The sequence below is a fragment of the Vulpes vulpes genome, chromosome 4, assembly GCF_048418805.1.
Source record: "Vulpes vulpes isolate BD-2025 chromosome 4, VulVul3, whole genome shotgun sequence".
Taxonomy (NCBI): domain Eukaryota; kingdom Metazoa; phylum Chordata; class Mammalia; order Carnivora; family Canidae; genus Vulpes; species Vulpes vulpes.
This window is the reverse complement of record NC_132783.1, coordinates 20866232-20893890: the sequence shown is the minus strand read 5'-3', so window position 1 is coordinate 20893890 and position 27659 is coordinate 20866232. Positions and strand designations below refer to the sequence as shown.

At 39.0% G+C, this 27659-nt stretch overlaps 1 long non-coding RNA gene across 1 annotated transcript; it reads left to right on the top strand.

Moving 5' to 3' along the window:
* Window positions 1–1398: 1398 nt before the first annotated feature.
* LOC140598520 (uncharacterized) lies at window positions 1399–27659 on the top strand. Its single transcript, XR_012000957.1, has 2 exons — window positions 1399–1555; window positions 25348–27659. It is a non-coding gene; the product is annotated as an uncharacterized lncRNA (long non-coding RNA).

The window sequence follows — 27659 nt, the reverse complement described above, 5'->3', positions numbered from 1 at the left end:
AAATTCTTACTTTCCTTTTGGAAGTCAAATGCCCCAGTTTTCTTCCCCATATATTTCACATTATTCGACCCTTTTGAAGCGACCCCATTCATTAATGATCCTGGGAACATTTATTGTCTTGTGCCGAATAGTATCTTATACATTTAGTTTAACTTGGTGTAGACAGCATCATTTACGTTAAAGTTGAGCAAACCAAAGCTTTAAAATGCTGAGCTTCCTAAGTGGCAGAACATGGATGCTTCTGTTGCAGTGCTGGCCCTACATGAGTGGAGGTGCTGATGCACGTACTACATCCCAGAAAAGCCAAGTTGCCCGGTGTTTAAGGTTATTTGGCGAAATGTTCCTCATCTTTTTATCCTTCGACAGCTTGGCTCATCTGTTGACTCTTAAAGCAATCGGTTATTTAAGCAATGTTAAGGTATCTTCAAAGGGAAACATTCACTGCTGAGCAGTAGAAATTTGAACTCAGCTTTTCACTGCTGATCTCCTTTTCTTTGGAAAGTTCTTCCTTCAATAGGGAATGTTGAGTAGTTGAAAATCATCTCTGGAAACTGGTGGTCTATAAATGCATTCCTAACCTCTTATTGTTTTGCATTTTCTATGTTTTCTTTCAAGCCTTGTGCTTGTGTGTAGGTGTATATATACATGTATGTTTGAGTGTGTGTGTGAGGAAGTGTTTCCACACTTCATTCTGGTTTAGGCTCTTTTCAGTAAATGTTAAACCTATTTAACTGAAAACATCATTTCTGGGTGGGTTGGAGTGGTATCACAAGGGAACACAGCCACCACATAGCCAGCATGGAATGACTACTTCCCAAGGACCCTGACTGCAGAAAGTCGTCCTTGAAGGTGGCCCAGAGCAGAGGAACAGAGAAGTAGGGTCAGCAAGTTGTTTCCAAAGAGGCAGATCCTTTGGATGGTAGAACTTGAGCAGTCAGAAAGCCAAAGAGGAAATTTGAGGCTGAGGGGAGACTGGCTGTGAAAGCAGAGGATCACCACACTCAGTTTGACTTGCGTACCAAATCCTTCTAGCCTTTAAAATCAGATCTGACACCTGAACCCACTGATCACTCCAGTAGAAAACAAACATCTCCAGGTTCAGTGTCTCCTGTTGCATTGCAAAGACAGTAACTGATGGCACAGGAAATACTGACCTTCAATCTGATCTAGTCTCTAGGTTTAACCATCAGAATGAAGGATATGAGGAAGAACTCTTCAACACCATAACGATGGTATTAGCCAACAGCACAACGTGGAGAGTTGTACCCAACAAATGACTCCGTGTCCCTCCTCTAGCCACCACAATGAACACGCTCTAGAATGACAATGGTGAAAATAAGGCTAAGTGAATGAAAATACACTAACCTCCCTTCTTCCTTAGATTCAGGCCAGAAGACCATTAAAAGAAGTCTTTTCAGAAGGTTAGCCTCTTGGTGCTGCGGTGCTACTTGCTGCAACAAGTGCACACCTGAGCCTTCTGCAGATCCCAGACAGCGCTTTGGAGTTCCCTCTCGTGGATATCTGTAGTAATGACAACTTGCCCTTCCCAATTCTGGTAGGTCTCAGTTTGGTCTTTTATTGCCTTCCTGAGGAGGGGGACCTCGGAGAGGCCAAGTGTTCTCATGCAAACTTACCCCAAATGGGGAAACCTATAGACAGCCCCTGGCTGTGGCTGAGAAGCTTTGGTAGTGTCATTTGATTTATCTATTGCAGAGTCATGAGGCCAATACAGCAGGACAACTTTTTGTCCATTCCACTTTTTTCCAGAGACCCACGTAGGCCTGTTCAGATCAGTCAAAATGGACTCTGTGCATGAATCATCTTCACATTTTCCCATTGCCTTCTGAACTCACAGTAGTCTCCAGTCTCTTTCAACTGAGTCTACCTAATCTAACAACTGAAAACATCTTACCTAAGACTAAAGACACATCCTGTGCCAAATATGAATCCATGAATCCTAACAGAATTTGTTAAATGACAGTCACAGAGGCATCTTCAAAAAATCAGCCAATATAAAATCATGCAGAATCCTAAAGCAGAAACTAAATTCTGGGGACAGAGTTAACTTGGACTGAGCAATTCATTTCTTAATTTTGAAGAGAAGATCCTGAGAATACTGATAAACTGTAAAAGGATAATTGCATAATCTAGAATGAATGACAGGCAATTAGGTGTTCCCCATTGGCCTTTACCATACCTGGGAGTAAGGTGTGTGTAATCATTAGTTAATATGCACTTAGTGATACAGTTAAGGTTTAACATGTCTAAAAGTAAAACAAAGGTACTTAGAATGACTATCTGACTTTATTCCAGAAAGAAAGTTACTCACAGGCTACCAGTATAAGAAAGCTAATTCTCATAATTGGTGGATCAATTACCATGATGAATCTCTCTCTCTCTCTCTCTCTCTCTCTCTCTCTCTCTCTAATAAGACTCAGTTTTTATTCATACGAGGAACATGTAAGAATTTGGTGAATGGAATATATATCAGTACAAGAAACCAGCTTTTTTTTCAGAGAGCACTGAACAATGCCTTTTATATTTTTCTGTAATTCTTTCTATGCTAGTCAAATGGGCCAATAAATACTCTGAAGATTTATAGTGGATGGTGAGTCTTTTCCAGTTTTGTTTTGTTTTACTTACCCATAGCATAACTGGTGCTACGAACAAATTGGTTTTTTCGTAGTCTTGGGCCTCAATGTCAGTATTAATTTAGTTGGCTTGCTCTTTTAAAGAATGAAGTCATTCCTTTGTCAAATAAAAGAAACAAGTAGAAAAACCAAATTGCCAAAGGAAAATTGTAATTTCTTAAAGTGGATAAAGAGAAACTGCTTTATAAGAATGGGAGGTTTTCCAAAATGTAAAAGTGTAAAACTAGTTGGGGGAAAAAAAAAAAACATAACAAAGCAACATCATCCTCAGGATAATAATTATCTCTGGGCAAGGAAAGACCAGGATTAGGAGAAAGGGGAAAGAAAGAAACTCCAAGCACACATACATCAATTTAAATTCTTGGAAGATTTCAAAATGCTTACACTTCACCATGTGCTTCATACTAATGAAGAACATGTTGTAGGTAACTTGATCATATAAATATCTACCACATACCCATGCACACACAAACGCACACATTGAATTGTATATGTAAACATACAAAACACTGTTCAATGAATAAGTAAATAAACGACAGAAATTTTAGGATTTTGTATTTATTCATAAGAGACCGATAGAGAGGCAGAGACACAGACAGAGGGAGAAGCAGGCTCCTCACAGGCAGCCAGATGCGGGACTCGATCCCCAGACCAGGATCACACCCTGAGCCAAAGGCAGGCAGATGCTCAATCGCTGAGTCACCCAGAGGTCCCTAAACTACAGAAATTCGTAGCATTCAGCAATTTTATCTGTGATTCCTCTGTATTGATGATCTGGTTCACTCAGTCCAAGTGGCTGAACAGTAGTATTCCATTATATGATGATATATGTATGTGTGGGCACATCGAGTCAAACTTTCTAGAGGCTTACCTAGTTTATTAGCTTTCAAAGAAATTGATTTTTTAAATCATCTCCATAAATGTTTTTCCTAGGCTTATTAATTTGTGTTTTGTTTTTATAATTCTGTTGCTTCAACTTTCTTACTCTTTTGATTTCTTCATCTAGCTTCTTGGATTAAATGCTAGCTGATTGTAGTAAATATATTTAAGACTATTCAGAACTTCTAAGTATTGCTTTAGCTATACCTCACAAATTTATTTTTCATATTTTAGTTTGTTGATAAAGCCATTACAGTTTATGATTTTCCTTGTGAAGTCTTTTTTAACCTAGTCATTATTTAAGCATTTGGGTTTTTTTTTTCAGATTTTCTAACCTGTAGGATTTTAATTACTAGTTGTAATAGTTCATTTCTAATTAAACTGCACTGTAATCAGATAATATGGTTTGAATAACTATGACTCTTTGTGACTGAGAGTGTACAGTTGATTTTATAAATATTTACAATGTTGCATGCATGCTTTAGGAGAATGTCTATTCTCTGTTGTATCCTCTTTTGAGTGCAGGGATATGTAAACTCACAATTATGTCATACGTGTTACTCAAATTCTCTATATATTCTCCGAATGTGCAGTTTCTGAGAGAGGTGTTAAATTTTGCCACTATGCTTCTCTGAGCTTTTCACTTTTATTTTGTAATTCTGAGTTTTCGTAGTTGCTGGCTTTTGGTGTTTTATGGTTTAAGTCTATATTATTAGGCACATACAAATTTATAATTTCTATAGCCTTTTCATGAATTATATATTATAGCTTATTTGGTTTATTCACATTAATGCTTCAACTTCATATTCGACTTTCACAGATATTGTTGCACTAGCGTTTTTTTTTTTTTTTTTTTTGGTTCATATATGCTTAGTCTATTTCTTTTTTTCCCTTTTTATATTTTCTGTTTTAGGTTGTGTGTGTAGCAGTGTCCCCTGTAAGCAGCATATAACTGATTTTTTTATATCCACACTGATAATTTATTTATTTTTTATTTATGATAGTCACAGAGAGAGAGAGAGGCAGAGACACAGGCAGAGAGAGAAGCCCCGGGAACCCGATGTGGGATTCGATCCCAGGTCTCCAGGACCGCGCCCTGGGCCAAAGGCAGGCGCCAAGCCACTTCGCCACCCAGGGATCCCCACACTGATAATTTCTGATGTTTATTAAAGCGATTTAATCTATTACATTTATTGTCATTATAGTATATTTCGAGTTATACTGACAAACCGTATTTTGTGTTTCTTTTTCATTGAAGATTCCTCCTGGTTCCTTTTTTCTTCTTTCCTAAGTTTTGTTAGATTCATAAATCATATTTTTGTATGCTCTGTGTCAATTTTTATTTATATTAGAATTTCTCAGCTATTATGTCTTTGACCAATTTGTTCCAATATTCCTCTATTATCTTTTACAAGAATCCATTAAAATTTTCTGAAACAATGATTCTCAAAGAACACTCGATACGAACAACCTTTTCACTTTTTCTCTTTGTACTGCATCCTGGGTAAAATTCTCAGTTCTTTTTTCCAGTTTATTATTTCCTTAACCTTGGTCATTCTAGAGTTTATTCTTTTACTTTCTTATTTTTTCTTTTCTCCACACCTATATGTTTTCTGGGATTACTAATCAGATCTTTTTCCTATTCATACAATTTTATATTTTTTCAGTAAAGATCATTTCAGGGGCATGTGAGTAGCTCAGTCGGTTGAGTATACAATTCTTGATTTTGGCTCAGGTCATGAGATGGAGCCCCCACATGGGGCTCCTCACTGGGCGGGGAGTCTGCTTGAGATACCTTCTCTTCTTCTCTCCTTCCCTGCTCTCTCTTGCTCATGTGCTCTCTCTTAATTAAATGAAAATCTTTAAAAAGTTCATTTCATTCATTTTCCCCTCTGATTTTGGTACCAAGAAGTAGGTCTTACTGTGACAAATACCTAAAAATGCCAAAGCAGCTTTAGAACTGGGTAAGGGGGAAGGCTGTAGAAGTTTGGAGGGCCACACTGGGAAAAGCCCCATTGCTGTGAAGGAACTATTGGTAGAAATAATAGATGTTGAAGGCGATTCTGGTAAGAGTTCAGAAATAAAAGCAAGAGCTTCAGAGATAGACTGTATCTTTTAGAGAATACATAACTAATCAGAAACAGATTGTTCGAAACATGGATGTTGAAGATCTTTCTGTGAGATCTCAGATGAAAATAAGGAACGTGTTATTGGAAACCATAAACAAGGAGAACCTTGTCATGAAATGGCAGAAACTTGGCTTAACGAGTGTTCTAGTATTTTGTGGAAGTTTGAACTTGGAAGCAATAAAATCAGAGATTTATCTGAGTAGATTGCTCAGGAAAGTTTTAAAGGAGCTTGTTTCTTCCTGACTGCTTATACTAAAATGCAAGAAGAGAGAAATGAGTTGAAGAAGGTATTAAGCAAAAAGAAGTCAGGACTCAAAGATGTGGAAAATTCTCAAGTTTCCGAATTTCTCAGTTTGTCATCTCTGCTCTAGCACTTGTACTCATGCTCTTGCTATCCCTAGACAGTTCCCTTCTTGTCCTCTTCCCATCCATGTCCGACCTATAGAGTCAGCTTCCCAACAAAGTCTGTCTTGATTTGTTCAGTCATGTTGGCATTTTCTCTTGTGAATTTCTGTAGCCTTATAATCATTTTCCTGTGATTTTTGTGACATGTAGTCTTTAAGGCACGTTTCATTTTGTAATTTTACATTTTCTGAAATTGAAATTTCAATTTTACTCTCTTGTCTGTGTATATATCTATATCTTTTTCAGCAATTCTCTGTTTACCCATCAAATGCTTTTTATGGATAACACATATGTAATCCACGGGTCCTAGAATATGAGGAAATAGAAAATGTGACTGCTGAATGGTTCTCAGGTGGTTCTACATGGCACGTACAAGAGCAGGGCTAGAGCAGTGGGAAATTTAAGCAAACCAGTGGAGCCTTGCTCTGGTCACTCCACAGCCTTGAACAAGCAGCTCAACTCTTTTTTTATACTTTTTGCTTTATTACTTCATTTTTGGATCTGAGCAAAAAGTTTTGTGAACCCAAAAATATTGGTATAAATGTGTAGTATGTTTTAGCTTTGTCTCTCTTAGGAGAACACAGGCTTCTGCTCCCAAAGAGACTGGCACAGTTATGTCTAGATAATTGGGTCAGCTTATTCTTGATTGGTTTGTGTGCAAACATGCAGACTACATCCATAGTCATCACTCCTCTTAATCTTTCAAACATCTCTGTGCCAATCTCCTAAATGTTAGTTCCCTTCTAACATTTTCTTTAAAAAATGGTGCCTCAGGCCTCCCAGAATGAACACAAATTTTATAGCATTAATGGTTCTTTGCAGACAGCAAATTTTAGATTTCTTTCCAAAGCACATTAATGGGTGTTAAGAAAATCTGTAAATGGTTATAATTTAAGAAGAAAGTATTATCCTTAAGAGAAGATTAGAATTTGGAGGGAAAAACAACCACAATTTTTATCTAGAAACTTTTTATCTTCTCCCTCTGCCCCTTCTCCTGCATGCTCTCAATCAATCAATCAATCAATCAATCATTCAATAAAATCTTTATTTCAAAAGAGGAAATGGGCTCACACAATTGTGGAGTCTGGCAAGTCTCAAATCTATAGGGCAAGCTTGCAGGCTAGAAATTCAGGTAAGAATTGATGTTATAGTCTTGAGCCCAAATTGCACAGGCAAATGAGACATTCAGGCAAGGTTTCTATGGCACAGTCTTGAGGCTGAATTCCTTCTTCTATTGGAAACTGGTCTTTGCTCTTAAGGCCTTCAACTGTTTGGATGATGCCCCCCACCCACACACACACACTACGGAATGTAATCTGCTTTACTCAAAGCCTACTAATTTAAATCTTATTCACATCTAATATATTCACAGTAACGTCTACACTAGTTCTTGACCAAACTATTGGGCACCATAGCATAACCACAATAACACATAAAATTAACCATCACGGTGTGTCATTGTCTATTAGGCTCTGTTTTCTACCTCTTTTCCTCACTCAGCTCTACTTCATTTCACCTTACTCCACCAAATAAAATGCAATATGATTTCAGCTTTGTAAGGGTCTCCAATCTGCTACAGACCTAAAACCTCTGAACTAATCAGGAGTTCAAAGAGCTCTCTAGATGACACAGCCACAAAGACCAAATTCCCAACAGCTTTGTGTATCAGAGGTTTTCCTGCATGGTAGGTTTGGTGGAAGAGACAATGAGTGAAAAAAGCAAATGTCTATGAGGCAGGCTGATCTCAAAATGTTAATACACATTTGCCACTGAATTCACATCATGGATGGTGTATCATTTGTGTCATTATTGCTCGAAGTAAATTTTCTTGAAGTCTTTAAACCTGTACCCTGATACATATGTCAAGACTGATGGAGAGTCGCTAGGTAAGGGTGGATCTGAGCTGCTCTTTCATTCTGTATTTGGAATCTCAGCAGTCATCTCCTGGATTTTTTTTAGAGCAGAACTGATACAGCATCAGGGGCATTTCAAACTCTGTCGAAATGACATTTGAAAGCATTCAAATGAATGCAAGTAGCTGCATAAAGTAAGCACTAAAACGTGAGATTAACTATTGCTATGCTTCATGAGCCCTTTCACGTTTTTCTTCTAGCACCGTGGTAATAATAAAACTTAATCGTAGCAGCCTTGGCAGTTTAAAAACAGCACATATGTATTTCCACATTTGATTCTTCCTCCAAATAGCACCATGGACAAATATTGTTCGACAGATATGAAACTGGGGGCTCAGAATTCAGATTTCACTTGCGGAAAACAAATAGCAAATACTGGGTCAGAAGTAGATCACAGCTTTATCCACTATATCATCTCGTCTGTTAAACATTCTCAATTGCTGTTCTGGGAAATAAAAATCATTATGTTTCCAAAGTAAATTATGAACCAACAGCCCCGAACGACTTGTGTTAGAGGTAACAGTTCTTACACAAGAAAAAAAAAAAAGCAACTATTTGTGGCATTACCATGAAAGTCTCTTACTGTGAACTGTCAGAGAAAAAAATTAAATTTACAAGACTCTCATTGATTTAAAATGTAACATAAAAAAACTAGAAGAAAAAAGAAATGGTGTTTTGTGTTATGATGATGAAGTAATTTTCTTTTGTGTCTGGTAATTGCATTGGAAAACATTTTTAAAAAATAAGTACAACTCACACTTAACTACATCTTTGAAGAAGTAGAGGAAGGAGGATATTCATTCAGAGGATCAGCTTGATCTTTGCTTCTTTCACAGAGATCAAAAGACTTACTCTTATTTGAGAGGGAAAAGCAGAATTCCATTAGGACTGAGATGAAGGATGCTGGGAGCAGAGTAGCTGCCTTCTCAGTGCTTCCTAATTGGGTATCCTATCTCCAGAAGATACTCTTAATGGATTCTTCAAAATCTTAATTCCAGTAATTAAGCCATTTAGACATTGGAAGGATGTTAAACAGAGTCCAGTAAGAGCAACAGGATTCAAAGTCACTGCAAATGACTAGAGTGGCAAAGAGATAAATGGATTGGAAAACAGGAAACTTTTTTCCTGGCCCTCTAAAGTTAATCTGCAGTGCCTCAAATGAGTTCATTTATCATTCATGGGCCAGATAATAGGTCTCAGAAATCTCAGAACTGGTTCTCTCTATATAAATCCATCCTTTGTTTTAGAAACAAATCCTAATTTTTCCCATTCTGTCCTCATCAGCACGCTGACTTCCGAGCCCAGCCAAACTCAGAATTTGTGGACTTCAGTGTAGTTAGGGGCCCGAATAATGTGACAAAATGTTCTTAGTTTTACTAAAATCAAACTCATCACACATATTACAGTAAGTTCTGAAGTTGGTTATGTTCTTTTTTTTTCTTTAAGCACAACCACAACAAAAGTGATAAAGCCCCAACTGTATTTTCTTTCCAATGACAATGAACAATGAAATGTTCTCTGTTTCTGAGAGGATCATGTGTTCTATAGAAAGTAATTTAATAAAAAAAAAAGAACATCATTTAAGAAGGCACATCTTAGAGCAGTACAGACATTTAAAATTTGGGCCACGTATTTATGTTTTAAACTGCAGTTCTTACTCATTCTCTATCTTTTGCCATTTGCTTATCTCATTGGACAAGCATATTCTCAATAGCCGGTATCTCTTTCTCCATATATGGAACACTAATCACATACAGTTGAAAATCAGGAGGAAAATTAGCATTCTGTAAACACCAGTCACTTTCTTTCATGGTGCTTCACTTTATTTACTATAGAGATTTTATCGATATTGCCTGGAGTGACTTGCTCTTTTGTTGAGTTTATGGTTAATTTGTATCTCAACAGACTGTAAGTTCCATGAAAGCAGAGCCATTTTCTGTCACGTGTTCTTCTAGAGCCTGAGCCCCAAAGAGGTGTGCTTGGCACATAGTTTTGTTTTGTTTTTGTTGTTTTAGAGAGAGAGAGAAAGCTTATGCGTGGGGGTGGGGTGGGGGGGGCAGAGAGAGGGAGAAAGAAAATCCACGCTCAGCATGGAGCCAATATGGGGCTCCATCTCATGACCCTGAGATTATGACCTGAGCCAAAATCAAGAGTAGGACACTTAACCAATTGACACTTAGCCCACCTGGCTGCCCCAAGGTATTCATGTATTTTAATAAACTCCAGGCACAGGACTAGACACATTGTGGACATTACCTCATTTAATTCTCAGAGTGATCTTGAAATGTAAATATATTAGCCCTTTTTCACAATGAGGAACCAAGGCTTAAAGGAATTAAGTAACTTGTGAAAAATCAAACAATTACGAATTTAGGTGTGCTGTGTGTTCTGTTTGGGGACCATGTTACAAGAAATGTTCCCAAAGTAGGCCATGGCTATAAACAAGATGATTATGGGGACTAAACAAAGTGGTCTTAAGTAACAACAGCATCAGACCATAAAAAAATTATTCCCTTTAAAACTTCTTTGTAATTAACTTTATTACATCAAGGATAAAGTCTCAAACTGGTGCCAGTTTGTATATATTGCTCCCGCAGTAATTGCTACTCTCTTCTTCTCTCTCTCTGTCTCCTTATTTCACTTAAGGGCAGGGAAGAATATAAACCCAGACTTTGTTTGCAGTGTACAAATCTTCTACAACTTACTTAAGGCAATTAGTTCTGGTTTCTGATTTGCACTAGTTACAGAGTTCCATCATCAATAAAATTTTAGATAAAAGCCTTAAATTTACTTAAGGAAAGTATTAATTAGATAAGAGTACAGGTGGGCAGCCCTGGAGGCTCAGCGGTTTAGCACTGGCTTTGGCCCAGGTTGTGGTCCTGAAGACAAAGGATCAAGTCCCACATTGGGCTCCCTGCATGGAGCCTGCTTCTCCCTCTGCCTGTGTCTCTGCACATATATATATCATGAGTAAATAAATAAAATTTAAAAAATACCTGTGAAAATTGGTTGACCTTGAAAGGAGTTCTGCTGCTATATTACATTGTTTGTTATAACTTATCTTCAAACACAGAGCTAAGCACCTACTTTAAAGCTACAAGCTTGGGGCATAGATGCTTTTTAGGAATCGCAGCCTCAAAGAAAAAAAAAAGGAATCGCAGCCTCTTTATGTGAATTTGAGTGTCAATTGAAGAATTCATAACATAGTCTATAGGCAGAAAAATTATTTTGAGACTTGCAAACTACAACGTATGGAAAATCCCACCCTCACTGTTCTACCTGCCTGTGTACATACCCTGTGAACTAAGGGCTCTAATCTTCATGCATTTGCAAATGAAGGCTTCTGGTGCCAGTGCCACTTTAACAGCTCTTCTTCTTGCCATCATACTAAAATAATGTTACCTTTCATTATTTACTAAACTTCTCTGCCAAGGAGGGTGATGTTTTACATCATTTAGTATTGTAGGAGTAGCATGGTTGACTTTTTATTGCTTTGTTTTGTACTAGGCAAAGAGAATATTCAGAATATTTGGCATTTAATGGAAATAGGAATTACTAAGTGAGGACAAGTTTTTATGACCGCTTGGATCAAAGTCCAGAAACAGAAGTCTTACACTTCCGTGTAGCTTTCAGCGATAGACTTTTTATTTGACACTGCAAAACTGTGCTGAATTAGTTCACATTCCTGGTCCTGTGTCTAGGATTTTTTTCACTTCTTTTCTTTTCTTCTCTCTTTCTTTGTTTCTGTCATAATTTTTCTCATCTCTAAAAGCTGTAATATTCTTATTTGCAAAATAGTTCTATTAAAATCAGATGAAATAAATTTAACACCAATAAAAGATAAATGTATTATAAAAAATTCAAATGAAATAAAATCAGATGATAGATATCAAATAAATATTGCCATCCACTTTTTCAAAAGATACTGTTTCTGTGAATATATAGGAATATAATTCCAATTATCAGATAAATGATTTGTGAGGCATATGTTATTAAGTTGTCACTAGTGTTGAAGATAATAAAACTCTATGGTTATTGACTCAGTCTGACTTCGGTCTTATTTATAATAATTTTATGGTGGTAATTCTGATGCGGTGATGACCTTTTCTTTTTGTATGGTTTATAAACAGCGTTCATATAGCCAGCTTTAAGCTGCTCTTTAGTACTCACCTCAAGATGTGCAGTTTTTAGTATTTTGAATATGTTGTGCAACAAAATTTTCTTTTTAGTAATTCCACCTAAATATTTAAAATATCTGAAACTGGCTTTTAAGTTTCAAAGGTAGAATTTGTACGTTCATCCTTATCTGAATACAGAGAAGGTTTCCTAAGGTTTGAAACACAAAATAACTTAGGACTTTGCTTGAACTTCCTACTGCATTTTAAGAATGCTCAAGAAAGATTTCTTCTGTAGTTGAAAAGGCTACACAGAACTGTTTGGTGTTTATTACTTTATCCCCCAAACATTTTTCAACCTAATATTTTATTAAACCTGTAACTGTTATGTCGAATTAGATGTGTTCTTTGTTCTCAGAGCTGATTGTAGGATGACAGCCTCTTCCTAGGAGGAAAGTCTTCCATAAGGACCACTGGGCAATTAAACAAATCACTGAGTTGATTGATCGTGGAGGGTTCAAAACGACTAATTTCTGAATTTAGGATGCAGTCTAGTTACTGACTTTGCAGGACTTCCTATGAAATTAGTTTAGCTGGATAGATGCGGATTCAGTTGACCAGTGTTTACAGCTGATTGATGTGGTCGTGGTGATATCTGTTATATCAGGCTCTGAGTAAAAAGCGCCTGTGAGCTACATACCTAGGAATAAAAAATGAAGGAAGGCTTTCCAATATAGGAGTCATTCATTTGATATTTAGCTCTGTAATCTTATTTACCGACTTGGTATTCCCACTTAACTTGAACTATATATATTTTTTTTACGATGTAAGTGCTTTATTCATTTTCTCTAACTGGTAGAAATTTACGCTTACTGCCAAGCAAATGTTTAAGGCAGGTAAAGCCAAGTACTCACTTGGCTTAAGTTTTGACACTGCAAAACTGTGCTGAATTAGTTAAGAACTTGAGTTCTTAAGAGTCATTTTGCTAAGTATTCTAAAAACCTTTTAAGAAGCTCTTAAGGATATCTATTTATTTCTCTGGTTTGTAGTTTGTACTGAACATGCTATTTAAAGTGTTATGTGCCATTGGTAGCTTCTGTTTTCCTCGAGACTTTTCCTCTGATTCTGAATTGTAAAGTCAACCTTTTGGAAATTACCTTTTCTGAATAATTTTATTAAAACTAAACTTGGGACTGAAAAGATCCTCTTCTAGTATCATATCTCTAGTGATAACTATAAAAAATAGCCATCCTTATTTCTGCTCTCTGTACATATACCGAGGTATAAGAAAAGATCCGGATCTCTTAAGCTGATGAAATAATTAAAACACACACACACACACACACACACACACACAGAATTTTTGCACTTTAGAGTTAGAGAGGATCATGAAATCCGGTGTTTCTCAGACTTAAGTAGTGTTCCCCTGCTAAAGACAGTCTTATTCATCTCTAGCATATTAGAAAGCATTTGGTCATAAGTAACATAAACCCTACTTGGATGCATATAAAATTGACTTACATGATTAAGTGCCTGGAGATTGGTTTGGTTATGAAATTGAGCTGATCAAATACCCGTCAAGATTCTGTTTGTCTGTATGTCTGTTTAATCTGTTTGTCCTTCCTTCAGTCCATCCATTCACCTCTTCTTCCTTCTTTCTTTCCTTCTGTCCATCTACCCTTCCAGTTTTTGGTCTTATGCTGTGTTGGCTTTATTCTGTACGTTTTCTTTATAGGCTGGAAGCCTTTTTGGTGCAACTTTCGGTGGCTCTTAATATTCTGAAACTAGAGAAATACCTTGTTATTTGTGTCAGTCCTCTCAAAATTACTCTGGCCCTGCTTGGGTCATGTGCCAGCTCTGGACCAATCACTGTGTCCAGAAGAATAGGTTTATCCAAGGGGTGGATAAGCCACAATCTGAAATGCCTTTGGGGGAGAGGGAATTTCCTAAAAGAAAGCGATGTAGACACAGCAAGAAGTTCCAGATACCTACCATCTAGTGCCGGGCTTCCTTTTATTTAATGTTAGTTAAACGTGGAATTCTTAAGAGCTGGTATAATGCTGCCATAATTACAGCATTTTTCCAATTGTAATACCAAAATAAATTTGTGAGTTAATTACGAACTAAAATGGTACAACCCCAGCCAGATACAAGTTGACAGCATTTATTAAATCACCCTTTTAGAGTGAATCTGGCCCTGCCTGCCCAGTAAAGGGTCTGCTGAGGTCAGCTCACCTTTGCTACAGTTGCCTTAATGATGATTGACTTCTTCCCCTGGGTCTGCTCAGTCAGGAAGCTTTTATTCCAATAGCACAGCATACCAACTTTGGGTTTTCCTTGGTCTGAAAGCATATTTGCATATCAAGGTGGTCTCTTTTCAAGATTTCCCTTTGTTCTGCGACCATTAAACTGCAGTGTGATTGTGAACACAAATATATACCTGACTGCCAAAATTGCAGGACAGTGCTTGATTCCAAGGTGGTCATCCCAGTATTTTAAAGTATACTTCTTTCACCTTCTTTCTCTCCTCCTCCTCCTCCTCCTCCTCCTCCTCCTCCTCCTCCTCCTTCTTCTTCTTCTTCTTCTTCTTCTTCTTATTATTATTATTATTATTATTATCATCAGTGTGGAAACACAAAATTTAAGACACTTTCATAGAAAAATTACAGATCTCCACAACACACTTGTTTGGGGTCCCTCCAATTGGAGGTGCCCCCAAGTGCCAAACCAGCACAGTCTTTCCCATATCTCAGCTGCAAAACAAATCAGTTTACATATTTACAGCATAGACGTCAGTGACTATGTTTTCTTTCAGAGATAAGTAGGATTTCCTTTAAGGAATATTTTTCACACATGTGTTTGTGAGTGCACGGAAATTTACAGAACACATCTCTTTCAACTCTCAGTCAAGTGTGAATGTAAAACCACATGAAGCAGTTATGCATTTAATTTGTATTGGGTCCCAGTTAGCTTCTCAGATGTTTTCATAGCTGGAGAAAACTTGGAAATACTAGATAACTTCAGGCAGAGCGTTCATGTCCTTTCCATGCCAGATCCAAGAGAACTAATCACTGTAATATCGGAGTAGAGGTTATTTGAGGATATCACTTGGAGGTGCTCCGAATCTCCCCAGCTTCATATAATAGCCTATTATAGTGTAGTCATCTTTTCTTTATCTAAAGCAGTACTCCTCAAAGGGGATGCTGTGGGGGTACCTAGGTGGTCTAGTTGGTTAAGTGTCCAGCTCTTGATTTTGGCTCTGGTCATGACCTGAGGGTTGTGAGATCAAGCCCCACCTTGGACTCCATCCTGGGCATGGACCCTGCTTAAGATTCTCTCTCTCTCCCTCTCACTTTTTTCCCTCCCCAGCTTCTCTCTCTCCCCCTCTCAAAAAGAAAAGGTGAGGGATGCTATTGGAGTTCGATGGTGGCTTTTTTATGTTGTTTTGAGACACTGTACAACACATTGCAGGATATTTAACATCCCAAGGCCCCAGACACTAATTGCCAGAGTGCCCCCATCATACTGACCCACATTTCCAAATGCCCCCAAGGACATACTATTACGTACATACTACTTGGTTAGAAGCCATTGTTCCAAACTCTTTCATATTGATTTCTACTGATGAATACTGTGTAAGGGCCCCAGATAGGACAAATCTTAGCTTCAAACCCTGGAGCTATCTCTTTCAAAGAGTATGACCTTAGGTGCTTCATTTGCCTCCTCTGTAAAATGGGGATAGCATTTACTTTGTAGGGTTCTTAAGAAATTTAAAGGAAATAATGTATATTTTCTTCTCTCTCCTAGAATGAATTTCAGTAGTTTACTCTTTTTTCTTTATCTTGAGAATCATCAGCACCTTAAATATAATCACAGACAGTCATTGCTTTATTCTGGCAAGTGGGAATTAGAACAAATGAATGGTGATTTTATAGATTTTAAGCGTCCTTATTTTTTACATGAATGTTAATTAATGATTTGAACAGAACCATTTGTGAATTCTGTGAGGTACTGGAAAAGGAAGTGGAAGGGGAGCTCAGACCTCCCAGTGCTGTCCCCAGCATTGGAATTGGCCCAAATTAATAACCCTCAGCTTTAAAGTGAGAGAGGGTAGGGAATCAAAGCAGAGACATTCATTAGTGAGCTTAAAAATCTCTTTCAGGTCTCCTAACTCAGGGAAAAGAACTAGGGGTGGTGGAAGGGAAGGTGGGCGGGGGGTGAAGGTGACTGGGTGACAGACACTCAGGAGGGCACTTGAAAGGATGAGCCCTGGGTGTTATTCTATATGTTGGCAAATTGAACACCAATAAAAAAAAATTTATGAATAAAAAACTCTCTGCTCTAAGCATTCTTTTTTTAGGCTTATTTGAGAGAGCAAGAGAGAGAGCATGCACACAAACAAAAGAATACAAGCAGGGGGAGCTGCAGAAGGAGGAGGGAGAAGCTGACTCTCCCCTGAGCAGGGAGCCTGATGCCCATGGTTCCTTGCTCTATCCCAGGACCCTGAGATCATGACTTGAGCCAGAGGCAGATGCTTAACCGACTAAGCCACCAGGTGCCCCAGCACTAAGCATTCTTGATTCTCACAAGGAGAGCAGAGTGTCAGATTCTCAGATTCAATAGTTTTCTTCTTTAACTACTTTCCAAAAATATGAGTAGTGGATGCAGGTCAAATCATTCAAACAGTGTAACTCAAACTGTAAAATTAGGATTGAAGGGCAGGAAAAATATCTAATGTTATATTTATTTTTGTGAGTTATTTTTGTGGTTTTCCTACAGATCATTTTAGCAGATTTCCGTATAGGTGTTTAACCATCCCTTTCCAGACAAATAATTAGTATAATTTTTGTAATTCTGGTTTTAAAGTGATTAATTCACATGACTTATGGAAAAAAGCACTGGACAGAAAGAAAAAGGGATGACACTTTAATAGTAATCTTCAAAACTTGGGAATATGTTGTGTTTTGTGGATTACTCAGGTCCTGCAACTTTTTAATCTACTTGTCTGAAGCATCCTGCAAATCTCCCCAAATATTACTGCTCAAAAACCTGGTGCATAGCCCTCCTGGAGGCCCAAGCTTCAGCATACTTAGAGAATTTCCTCAATTGAGCCCCTTCGGTAGGAGCTATAACAGACCAACTTTAGTTTCCAAATCTGTATCAGAGTGTTAAAGTATTATGTTGTCTAGTACTAAAAACCATTCTGCGATTTAGAATTATGATTATTGTGAAATATTGCAATTGTTTTCATTATAGTTATATATTTTCTCACATTTGTTGTGAGTTTTATCTTTGATATTTTGAAAAAAGGTCCCCCAAATCTATAACTTATTTCTGCAAAAAAAATTAAGTTTTTGATAGTAATGGGAAAACAAGATATGTTCTTATATTTATTTTTCTCAACTAAATATTCAGCTCTTTATTTTTATAAATTATTCAGAAAATTACATCATATATAGTGTAGTTATTATTAGTCTAGGGAGTCTTAATGGTTTTTCAGTACTAAATTGAGAGAAAACAAGCATTGAAAAGACCATTTTATTCCTTTAAGTGTTTCTGTACAGATATTAGTGCTTTTAAAACAGGAGCCTAAGAAGCAGCAGTGGCTAACATCTAGTTGTTCTGTACAAGCCTCTTGAATAATTTTTATTTTTACAAGAAATCACTTTTGAAGGTATACTCCATTTAATAATGTTTGATTAACTGAAAAGTAATATCTATCATGTATTAAAGACTGTATTAGGCATAAGGTTTGTCTGAGACTCTATGCTGTCACGTTATATGTCTCATTTCCTTAAATTTTTAAAAAATATTTATTTATTTATTTATTCTACTTTACATTTTGTGGCTTTTTTATTTTCATGTATCTATTTTTTATTGGTGTTTAATTTGCCAACATATAGAATAACACCCACTGCTCACCCCGTCAAGAGCCCACCTCAGTGCCTGTCACTCAGTCACCCCTACCCCCCGCCCACTACCCCTTCCACCACCCCTAGTTCGTTTCCCAGAGTTAGGAGTCTCTCATGTTCTGTCTCCCTTTCAGATATTTCCCAATTATTTTTCTCCTTTTCCCTTTATTCCCTTTCACTATTTTTTATATTCCCCAAATGAATGAGACCATATAATGTTTGTCCTTCTCTGATTGACTAATCTCACTCAGCATAATACCCTCCAGTTCCATCCACGTCGAAGCAAATGGTGGGTATTTGTCGTTTCTAATGGCTGAGTAACATTCCATTGTATACATAGACCACATCTTCTTTATCCATTCATCTTTCAATGGACACTGAGGCTCCATCCACAGTTTGGCTATTGTGGACATTGCTGCTAGAAACATCAGGGTGCAGGTGTCCCGGCGTTTCATTGCATCTGTATCTTTGGGGTAAATCCCCAGCAGTGCAATTGCTGGGTCTAGGGCAGATATATTTTAAACTCTGAGGAACCTCCACACAGTTTTCCAGAGTGGCTGCACCCTGGAATCCCCTAACTGCAGTTCATATTCCCACTAACAGTGCAGGTGGGTTCCCCTTTCTCCACATCCTCTCCAACATTTGTGGCTTCCTGCTGCGTTAATTTCCCCATTCTCACTGGTGTGAGGTGGTATCTCATTGTGGTTTTGATTTGTATTGCCATGATGGCAAGTGATGCAGAGCATTTTCTCATGTGCGTGTTGGCCATGTCTATGTCTTCTTCTGTGAGATTTCTGTTCATGTCTTTTGCCCATTTCCTGATTGGATTGTTTGTTTCTTTGCTGTTGGGTTTAATAGTTCTTTATAGATCTTGGAAACTAGCCCTTTATCTGAGACATCATTTGCAAATACCTTCTCCCATTCTGTAGGTTGTCTTTTACTTTTGTTGACTGTATCCTTTGCTGTGCAAAAGCTTCTTATCTTGATCAAGTCCCAATAGTTCATTTTTGCTTGTGTTTCTCTTGCAAAAGAAAAGAAAAGAGAAGAGAAGAGAAGAGAAGAGAAGAGAAGAGAAGAAAGAGAAAGAGAATAAAATAAAAGAAAGAGAAAAAAAGAAAAGAAAAAAATGGGTGGGGGGTCAGAAACAAATCAAAAAACAAAAAAAAAACAAGGGGGAGTACCCTTTGATTCTGTGTACTGTAAATCCCTCGACCCCCCTGGAACTTTCCAGTGCTGCTTGGTGAATAATTTGTTTTTCCCCTGTCCCCCTAGCTGGTCTCCTGGGGGAAGGGCCTGCTGTGCTGATTTTCAGGTGTTAGCACTTGGGGGAACTGCTCAGTCCCCTGCCTGCTGCAAGGCTCAGTGAAAGATGTTTAAACTGTTTATCAGGTGAGGCCACTGTGAGGCTCAGTGGGGGTTGTTTACCCCTTGAGGCCTCAGGAGGAGCAACCAGAGTAGTGGCAGCCAGCTCTCCAGCCCTACAGTCAGCTCCCGCAGTAACTCGGGAGCTCTCAGTCTGCAGGGGCCTGGAGACTCCGGGGCGGGGGCACTCATCTGCTCAGCTTGTGGCAGGAGCCTCCTTGTTGTCCTTGGCCCTCGCGGCTTCTACCTGTCAGCGAAGGAGGCCAGATACTGGGCTGTGTCCCCGGCGCCCTGGGCTCCCAGGCCTGTGCTGTTGGAATCCTGCTCCTGCCACGCAACCCCCTTCACGCGGAGCCGCAGCCGGAGCCCCTCCGAGCTACTCCCCGGTCTAGCCAAGTGCACTGCAGCCCTTTAGGCAGCTCGGCTCTGGGGTGTGGCGTGCTGTCCCCGGGGCGCAGGTGTCTGTTAGTGCCTCTGGGAGCCTGAGGGCATCCCCACCCTCCTGGGTCCTGCTCCAACTTCCTGTGAGCCCCTTTCCATCTGGGAAGATTGGTGAAGCTCCTGCTTCTCCGGGACGGGGCTTTCCTGTCCTGGGGACACCGTCCCCAGCCTTAGCCGGCTCCACATGGGGCCCCTTCCCCTTGGATGCTTTTTGTTTCTTTATTTCTTTTTCCCCGTCCTCCTACCTTGATAGATGCATGAAGTCTTCTCACTGTAGCGTTCCAGCTGTTCTCTCTTTAAATCTCAGGCCAAATTGGTAGATTTTGAGGATTATTTGAAGGTTATCTTGGTAATTTGGTGGGGAGAGGTGACTTGGGAACCCTACTCTTCCACCATCTTGCCCAGAATACTTTTCTGACATTCTTCAGCTACACATATTTAGGGCACTAATTACTTGTAATGAAAAACTGACTTAATTTTTCACATCAACCCTTTTAAGTTATTTAACTTCCTGTGTACTGTATTCTGAATGCTGTTCAGTTAAAGAGACTGCGATCTGTAAAAATATGTGTTTTCTATCTGCTTTTCAATCTGGAGATAGGGGATTCCATGGGTCGGGGTTATTGGATAATACCCCTGGAGAAGATATAAACAGGTAGGCCTCGGTGATATGTGTATACGTGTGTATAAGCCCAAAACAGCAAGAATTTTTAACAGAATCCTTTGAAAAATCACTAGGGGTGGTGAAAGGGGAGGAGCGAGGGGGTGGGGGTGATTGGGTGACGGGCACTGAGGGGGGCACTTGACGGGATGAGCACTGGGTGTTATTTTGTATGTTGGCAAATTCAACACCAATAAAAAATAAATTTATTATTAAAAAAAAAAAGAATCCTTTGAGAAATCAATAGAAAAAGCCCTGTGCCCTTTGCTGAAAAACCGTAAATCTCTACTGTCCTAGTGACGATCTTTGTTGATTTCTAAAAATGTGTCTCTCTTGGGTTTAAATCTGAGAACGGTGTGCTGTCAGAATTGATTACATGAGCAGACTTTTTTTTTCTTTGTGCTTCTAAGGATATCCTGAGATCTGTTTAATTGGACACTGAAGGCAGAGCATCTGGCCTAACTTCAGTTAAAAACAAAGGAAAAAATGCCTGTAATTTAATATAAACATATGGTGCCATCTGATTCTCCAAAGATATCCCTACCTTAAATATTAGTGCTTAAAACTAGCTTCTTTTTCTTTTCTTTTCCTTCCCCACCTTAGCTACATTTTTTTTTTTTATGTAACTGGCTTAGGAGGTCTGTGCAAATCAAACAGGGTTTGGGATCGAGATGGTTTTTACTGCAAGATGAGAATATTCACTCATTACAGGCCCCCAGACATGTGGGAGATGATCTTCAGTAGGACAGTAACCAATACACTTCATCTTCATGAAAATTCAAATAAAAGATGATGCTATTTGGAAGACAAGTTTTGACAGGAAAAAATTATATTTTGGCTGCAAAGGTTAGTTAGATGCAGGAAAATGATACTAAGAGGAATATCTTCCTTATTCCTTAGACTTTAAAAATGTTCAATTTATTACCTCAGGGTTTGGTATCAAATTAAAAATAGATAAATGGAGACTTTAATAGTAGCCATCTGTCTGGAGAGTTTTTATTTGGTTTGTCTGGAGAGAGGAAGGATGGCTTAGATTATCTTTGAATGTCTCTTAGATATTTCAAGAGGGGAATGCTGTGGGTAGGGTGGGAAGATACAAATCACATGAGCAGATGATCTTACAGCTTCAGGGAAGTGTTAAGACTGGGAAGGGGAACAAGGCACTTCAGAGTTGGAGGGAACAGGTAGCCTGCAGAGAGGAACTCAGAAGTCATTTGGTTCAGGGTGTTTTGAATAAAATAAATAGTGGTTCTGTTAATGAACAAAAAGAAGTATCTCAGCTATGAATATGTAAGCAACTCTACAGTACACTGCTGTCTATGATCTTGTTGCTATGAGAATATAAGTAATCCTGAATCGATATGTAAAATGGATGTATTGAAAGGGACAGGTTTCATCAGAAGTTTAATATAAAATTAAATGGTGCTTGTCTCCTAAGCTGTGATGTGGTGTGAGATGGTTACAGACAACCAGAGTGAATACATCTAATGGACCGGAAATAAGTCACTAATACTGAATACCTGGACCTGGTTGGAGGCAAAGGGCCTGGGAAAAAGCTGAAATATACAAAGAGCCAACGATGCCCCTGGCCGAGTGTCCTTACTCTAATAAGTCACAGAGAAATCTTTGTTACATTTCACATCTTTGAAGAAAGAATTCCAAATGTCAGACACATCTGATGTATATTGTACTTCCTACTGGGCAGCCAATGTATGACTCAGAGGTAGTTTCTGTGAGTAGTGCTGTCCTCTCCAACGGAGATATGTCCCTGACAGAGCCATTGGGGTTTCCCTACATAAAAAAAAAAGTTGGATTGTGTGGATTCCAACAGTAATGGTGTTCTGGAAGAGAGTGTCTGTTTGTGTAAATGGAGGTCTCAGTCCTTGGATTCCCCAGAAGATTTATGTGGGGATCTGCACTCCAATAAAGATAGCCAGAAAGAATGTAGTAAATGCAAAGCGGTTCGTTAAAGCAAAAAAAGTGCACTTTCAAGGTGGGAGAATAGGCAGGTTCTGAGAGGTGGAACCGGCCCCTAGGTTGTTCTGGAATTGGGTATTACTGGGCCTCTCTGGGCTGGGAGGAGCTGTGATCTGCAGTGAGGTGGTCTCTTAATGGAGGCTGCCTCCAGTCATTTGGGAAACTCCTCCCACAAGTTGGGAGTAAGAGTTTGACCCTCTGAGGTTTGGCAGCCTTCTCCGTGGGGGGGGGGGATAGAGAGTTGTAGCCATTATGCAAATACATTATAATGAGTCTAGGGGTTACCTTGGGGTAGGGGTGGAAGGGGAGAGAGCATGTTCTACACCTGAGGCATTTGATCTGCCCACCCCAAGGTCTTAGAAACTACAAAGGAGGCCATTGTCTTCCCAGGATTTTTTTTTAATTTTTATTTATTTATGATAGTCACAGAGATAGAGAGAGAGGCAGAGACATAGGCAGAGGGAGAAGCAGGCTCCATGCACCGGGAGCCTGATGTGGGATTCGATCCCGGGTCTCCAGGATCGCGCCCTGGGCCAAAGGCAGGCGCCAAACCGCTGCGCCACCCAGGCATGCCTCTTCCCAGGATTTTAATGTGTAGCTTATTTATCACCAGCCTTGCCTCTGCTCCTCTCCCCATCATTTCCCTTTAAAGACTGGGGACCGTGCCTTAGGGTGTTCCTTCCACTGCTTCAGTCTCCCTTCTGTAAAACAGTCGCAGATTTTAAAATCTGATTCTAAGAAAATTTTTGTTTCAAGAATCTAATGGCATTGCTGCTCATTCTGCTTCATTTAGCTCTTTGTCAAGGTAAACAGTTTTGTTACTGTAGCTACAGAGGAACCGGGAAAGGAGACTTCATACCCAATTATCTAACGTGACTTATTTAATGATTTATTCACTGTCCTTAAAGAACAGTGAGTTGATGTCCTCTTTGAGGAGGGGCATGGAGAGTTCTTTCTATGTATCCCAGCAGTCTTTCTGGACACTTCTGACGTTACCCAATGGGCAGTGAGGGGTAAGCAGCAACATAGCACAGTTTTCAAGTGCCTCCCAAAGGAGATCTCAGTATGAGCTTTCCTAGTGAGAAGTTAAAATTCCCATGGCTTCTCACCTAAACATATGAGATATAAATAGTAGGTGTTTATAGTCCTGAGTTCTTCTTTTAGCAGTTACAATATCAAAAATTAAATTTCTGCTTCTCATGGAGGTCTCACATTTTGTCAGCAAGATTTTTAAATGATTATTGAGGATCCTTTGGCATTTAAGAAAACAGGAATTGTTTGAGACACATGGCAGTGAATGGTATAAAGACAGAACAGGAAAACTGCATTTTTTCTGGACAATATATGCTAAAATCTTGACATATCAGTGTTTGGAGCTCATGTAGCAGATGTTTTGATATAACAGTCTTTTGGAGGTAACTTGACCTCTGCAGATGGCTTCCTAGTCTGTACATCAGTATGTGGCTGGACCTGTGCAGTTTGTTTGATGTCCCTGCCCCTCATTTTCTTGGTTGCTTCTGTGCCACTCCCGGGGCCTTTCTAATTGCCTTCTATGTGCTGTTCTCTCTGGGTAGGAGCACTCTGTCTCCAGCCCTCCACTGGCCACTGGCCAGTCCCTACCTTCTTTAGAGCTCCTCTCAGGTCAGAGAGGCTGTATCATCTCTTCTGAGATTGCTCAGCTCCCCTCACTCTGCCTCCTTCTGCTCTGCTTGAGTTGTCTTCACAGCTCTTACCTTTCCCTGAAGTGATATCCTATGCTTGTTTGTTCTTAAGTGCTGCAACGATGTCCAGTTCCAGCTGTCTTGTTCACTGAAAGATTCATAGTGCCTTAAGTTGTACCTGGCACATGGTAGGGACTCAGTGAATTATGTCCAGTGAATGCATGATTGTCCAAATGGATCATTGGGAAATTCAGACATTATTAGGCTCGTGGTGCTTTATTTTATTAAATGAAGTTTTGGAGATGTAGAATTTGTTTATCCCCACCCCAAGTCTGCAAAGGTGAATTTATATTCTTATATTTGTGTTACTTGGTATTAGAGATCTGAAGTGCTGATCACTCACTCCTTTCCTCATCCCCTGGATTCCACTGGAATTTAAACACACAGTGAGTTGGATGGAGATTGATTTTTCCATTATTAAACTGAGCACCGCCTGATAACCTGCAGCGTGGGGGCCTTGGAGAAGCTTGAGTTGAAGCAACTTGGTTTCCAGAATGTAAAATGAGCTACCCACTCCTTTGGCAGTTACCTCTCTCCCTCCAACTGAATGTTGAGTGGGTCTGACCAGGAAGCCTTATGGCATGAAACAAAAGACAGAGGGCGCACTGACCTCAACAAGCCATGAGCAGGCCATGAAAAGACAAAATGGAACCTATTTTATTTATCTACTATTTAGAAATGTGAAAATGTGGCTCAGTGGATGTCAGATTCTACTGGTTTCATTGGCAAGTTCTCCTCATATGGAAAAGATTCAGGAAACAGGTGGAGAGTGAAATTGAAAGGATTGCTCCAGCTCTGCCCCCCTCAAGTGGGAACCAAGCAGTATCCCCTTTTCAGTGGGAAAAGGGGGACAGGTTGCAATTATGGTTGTCCCCTGGGTGGTTGCAGTTGCAACACGTCTATTAAAATATACCAACTAACAAATAATTTGAACCAGAAAAGAGCTATCAACTCTGAGAGTTGCTGCAATTGTGAGTCGTCTAGACATCTGCCAAATAAAATAGTAGGTTCTATTTGTACGTATGTTTAAGGGGGAGAATGGATGTTAATCCAGCATCTATTCAACATCTGTCAATAAGAAATGTGTATCCTTATGAGAAAATATCATATCCTACTCTTGATATGTTTAGTATGACTAATACTAACTTCATGTCCAAACTCAGCAGCTTTTTATGTTTCAGGTTCGTGGGAGTAAGGGAGAAGTACTATACATTTTGGATGCTACCAACCCTCGACACTCCAACTGGCTTCGCTTTGTTCATGAGGCACCATCTCAGGAGCAGAAAAACTTGGCTGCCATTCAAGGAAGCTTATTTGCTTCTTATTTGTACTATGTACTGTGAGAGGAATGAACCAATTTATAACTGCACTCCCTGTTTTAAATTTATTCCCAATGACCTGCTTCACATTACAGTAACTAACTCTTAAAGCAGAGAAATCTCATGTATTCAGCATATGCAGAAAAGGGTTAAATCTAGTTGTAAATTGACACCAGATCATTCTCTTTATGAGAATTCTTGAGGGAATGAATTACATGCTCTGATAATGTCCTTGGCAGATCTTGTTTTCAAGTACTTTTGATTCATTCAGTGAACATTTATTGATAGTTTCTTTACTTGATGGTTTATTTGGCTCATAGTGCAATATTCTGTGTTATTACTTGGGAAAGGCTTCATGGAGAAATTTTATTTGGGTATATCCTCATGACTAGATTTTGAGCTTCTCGAGGATAGTGTATTAGCCAGTGTTTCCCAGAGAAATAGAACTGATAGGATCTAGATATCTGTCTTTCTGTCTATCTATTTATATATCTCTCTATCTATCGAAAGATTCATTCCAGGGAATTGGCTCACGTGGTTATGGAGGCTGGCCAAGTCCAGAATATGCAGAACAAGTGTCCCACTTTGAATCTAGAGGCCACAGGCTGACGTAGAAGAACCAGTGTCCCACTTTACACACCGTTAGGCTGGAAGAGCAGATATTCTAGTTTGAAGATCATCAAGCAGGAGAATCCTCTTATGTGGAGGAGGATCACCCTGTTGTTCTGTTCAGGTCTTCAACTGATAGGATGAGGCTCACCCACACTGGAGGACAATTTGCATTAGTCAAGTCCATCTATTTAAATGTTAATCGCATGCCAGAACACCCTCACAGAAACACCCAGAATGATGTTTGAACAGCTATCTGGTGATCCTGTGGCCCAGTCAAGTTAATACATAAAATTAACCATCCTCAGTAGGAACCGTATTTTATTGAATTCCATATCCCTGTATCCTTGCCTAGTGCTGCACATTACATTGGGCTCTGACAGAAACTGTGAGTTGAACATAGCTGATTCCTCAGCAGAAATTCCGCCAAGATGAGAAAAAGTTAAGCAATAAGTTTTTAGAGGAGTCCTCTAATTAAAACTCCTTTATCAGATGGTTAACAGAATGAAGAAACATTGCAATTCACTGGGAAATTGGTTGATTGCATGTGAAAGCACAGCTCCTGGTACCTAAGCTGCAAAAAAAAAGCAAAGCTATGGTTGGCAGAAGTAAGAGAGAAGGGAAAGAATAAGGAAACTAATATTTCTTTAAGAATTTACCATGTGCGGGCAGGCCCAGTGGCTTAGCGGTTTAGCACTGCTTTCTGCCCAGGGCGTGATCCTGGGGACCCGGGATCAAGTCCCATGTCAAACTCCCTGCATGGAGCCTGCTTCTCCGTCTGCCTCTCTCTCACTCTCTCTCTCTCTCTCTCTCTCTAATAAATAAATTAATAATCTTTAAAAACAAAGAATTTACCATGTTTATTGTTCTAGAAGCTTCATTGTACATCATGTCATTTACTCTGATCCGAAAGACTGTAAATTTAATAATTTGCTGAGAGTTATGCTGATTTCACTCCATTCTGAGTGTAAAGTCCACAGTCAGAAGAGGGAAAATGCACAGAATTAGTTTTTAAAGTAACCAGAAAGGATAGTCATCTAGAATATTCCATTTCCTGATGTTATTAGCTAACCATATTTTCTCCATACAGATAAGCATTGGATAACCAATGTAATTACTGTCTTTTTTTGTCTGGATAAATGAGAGATGCCTCTTACAAAAGGCTAGATTGGGCTGGAAAATAGAATCTTTTTGGCAGCTGGAGATATTCAAGCCACTTTTTAGGTTATTCAGGATATACGTTGATCCAACCACAAATTTCAACTGATATTTTTAAATGTGCATACATTAATTTTTTCCAAGCATTTTGTATTTTTTATGGCTTCCTGATGCAGTCCTCTTCCAGCACCTCCAGCATGACCTCACAATTTTAATTTACAAACTCAGTTCAAGTGTCTCCTTGTGAATGTTACTGATATCAAAAAGCCTACATGTAGACTCATGGAATTTACTTTAGGCAAATCCACTGTTTTGTGTTCTTTCTTTATTCTGTGTTTTAGAGAATGTTATTCTGTTTAATCTACATTTTTTCCTTATGCTTAAATAGTAACTCTAACCTTTGCTCA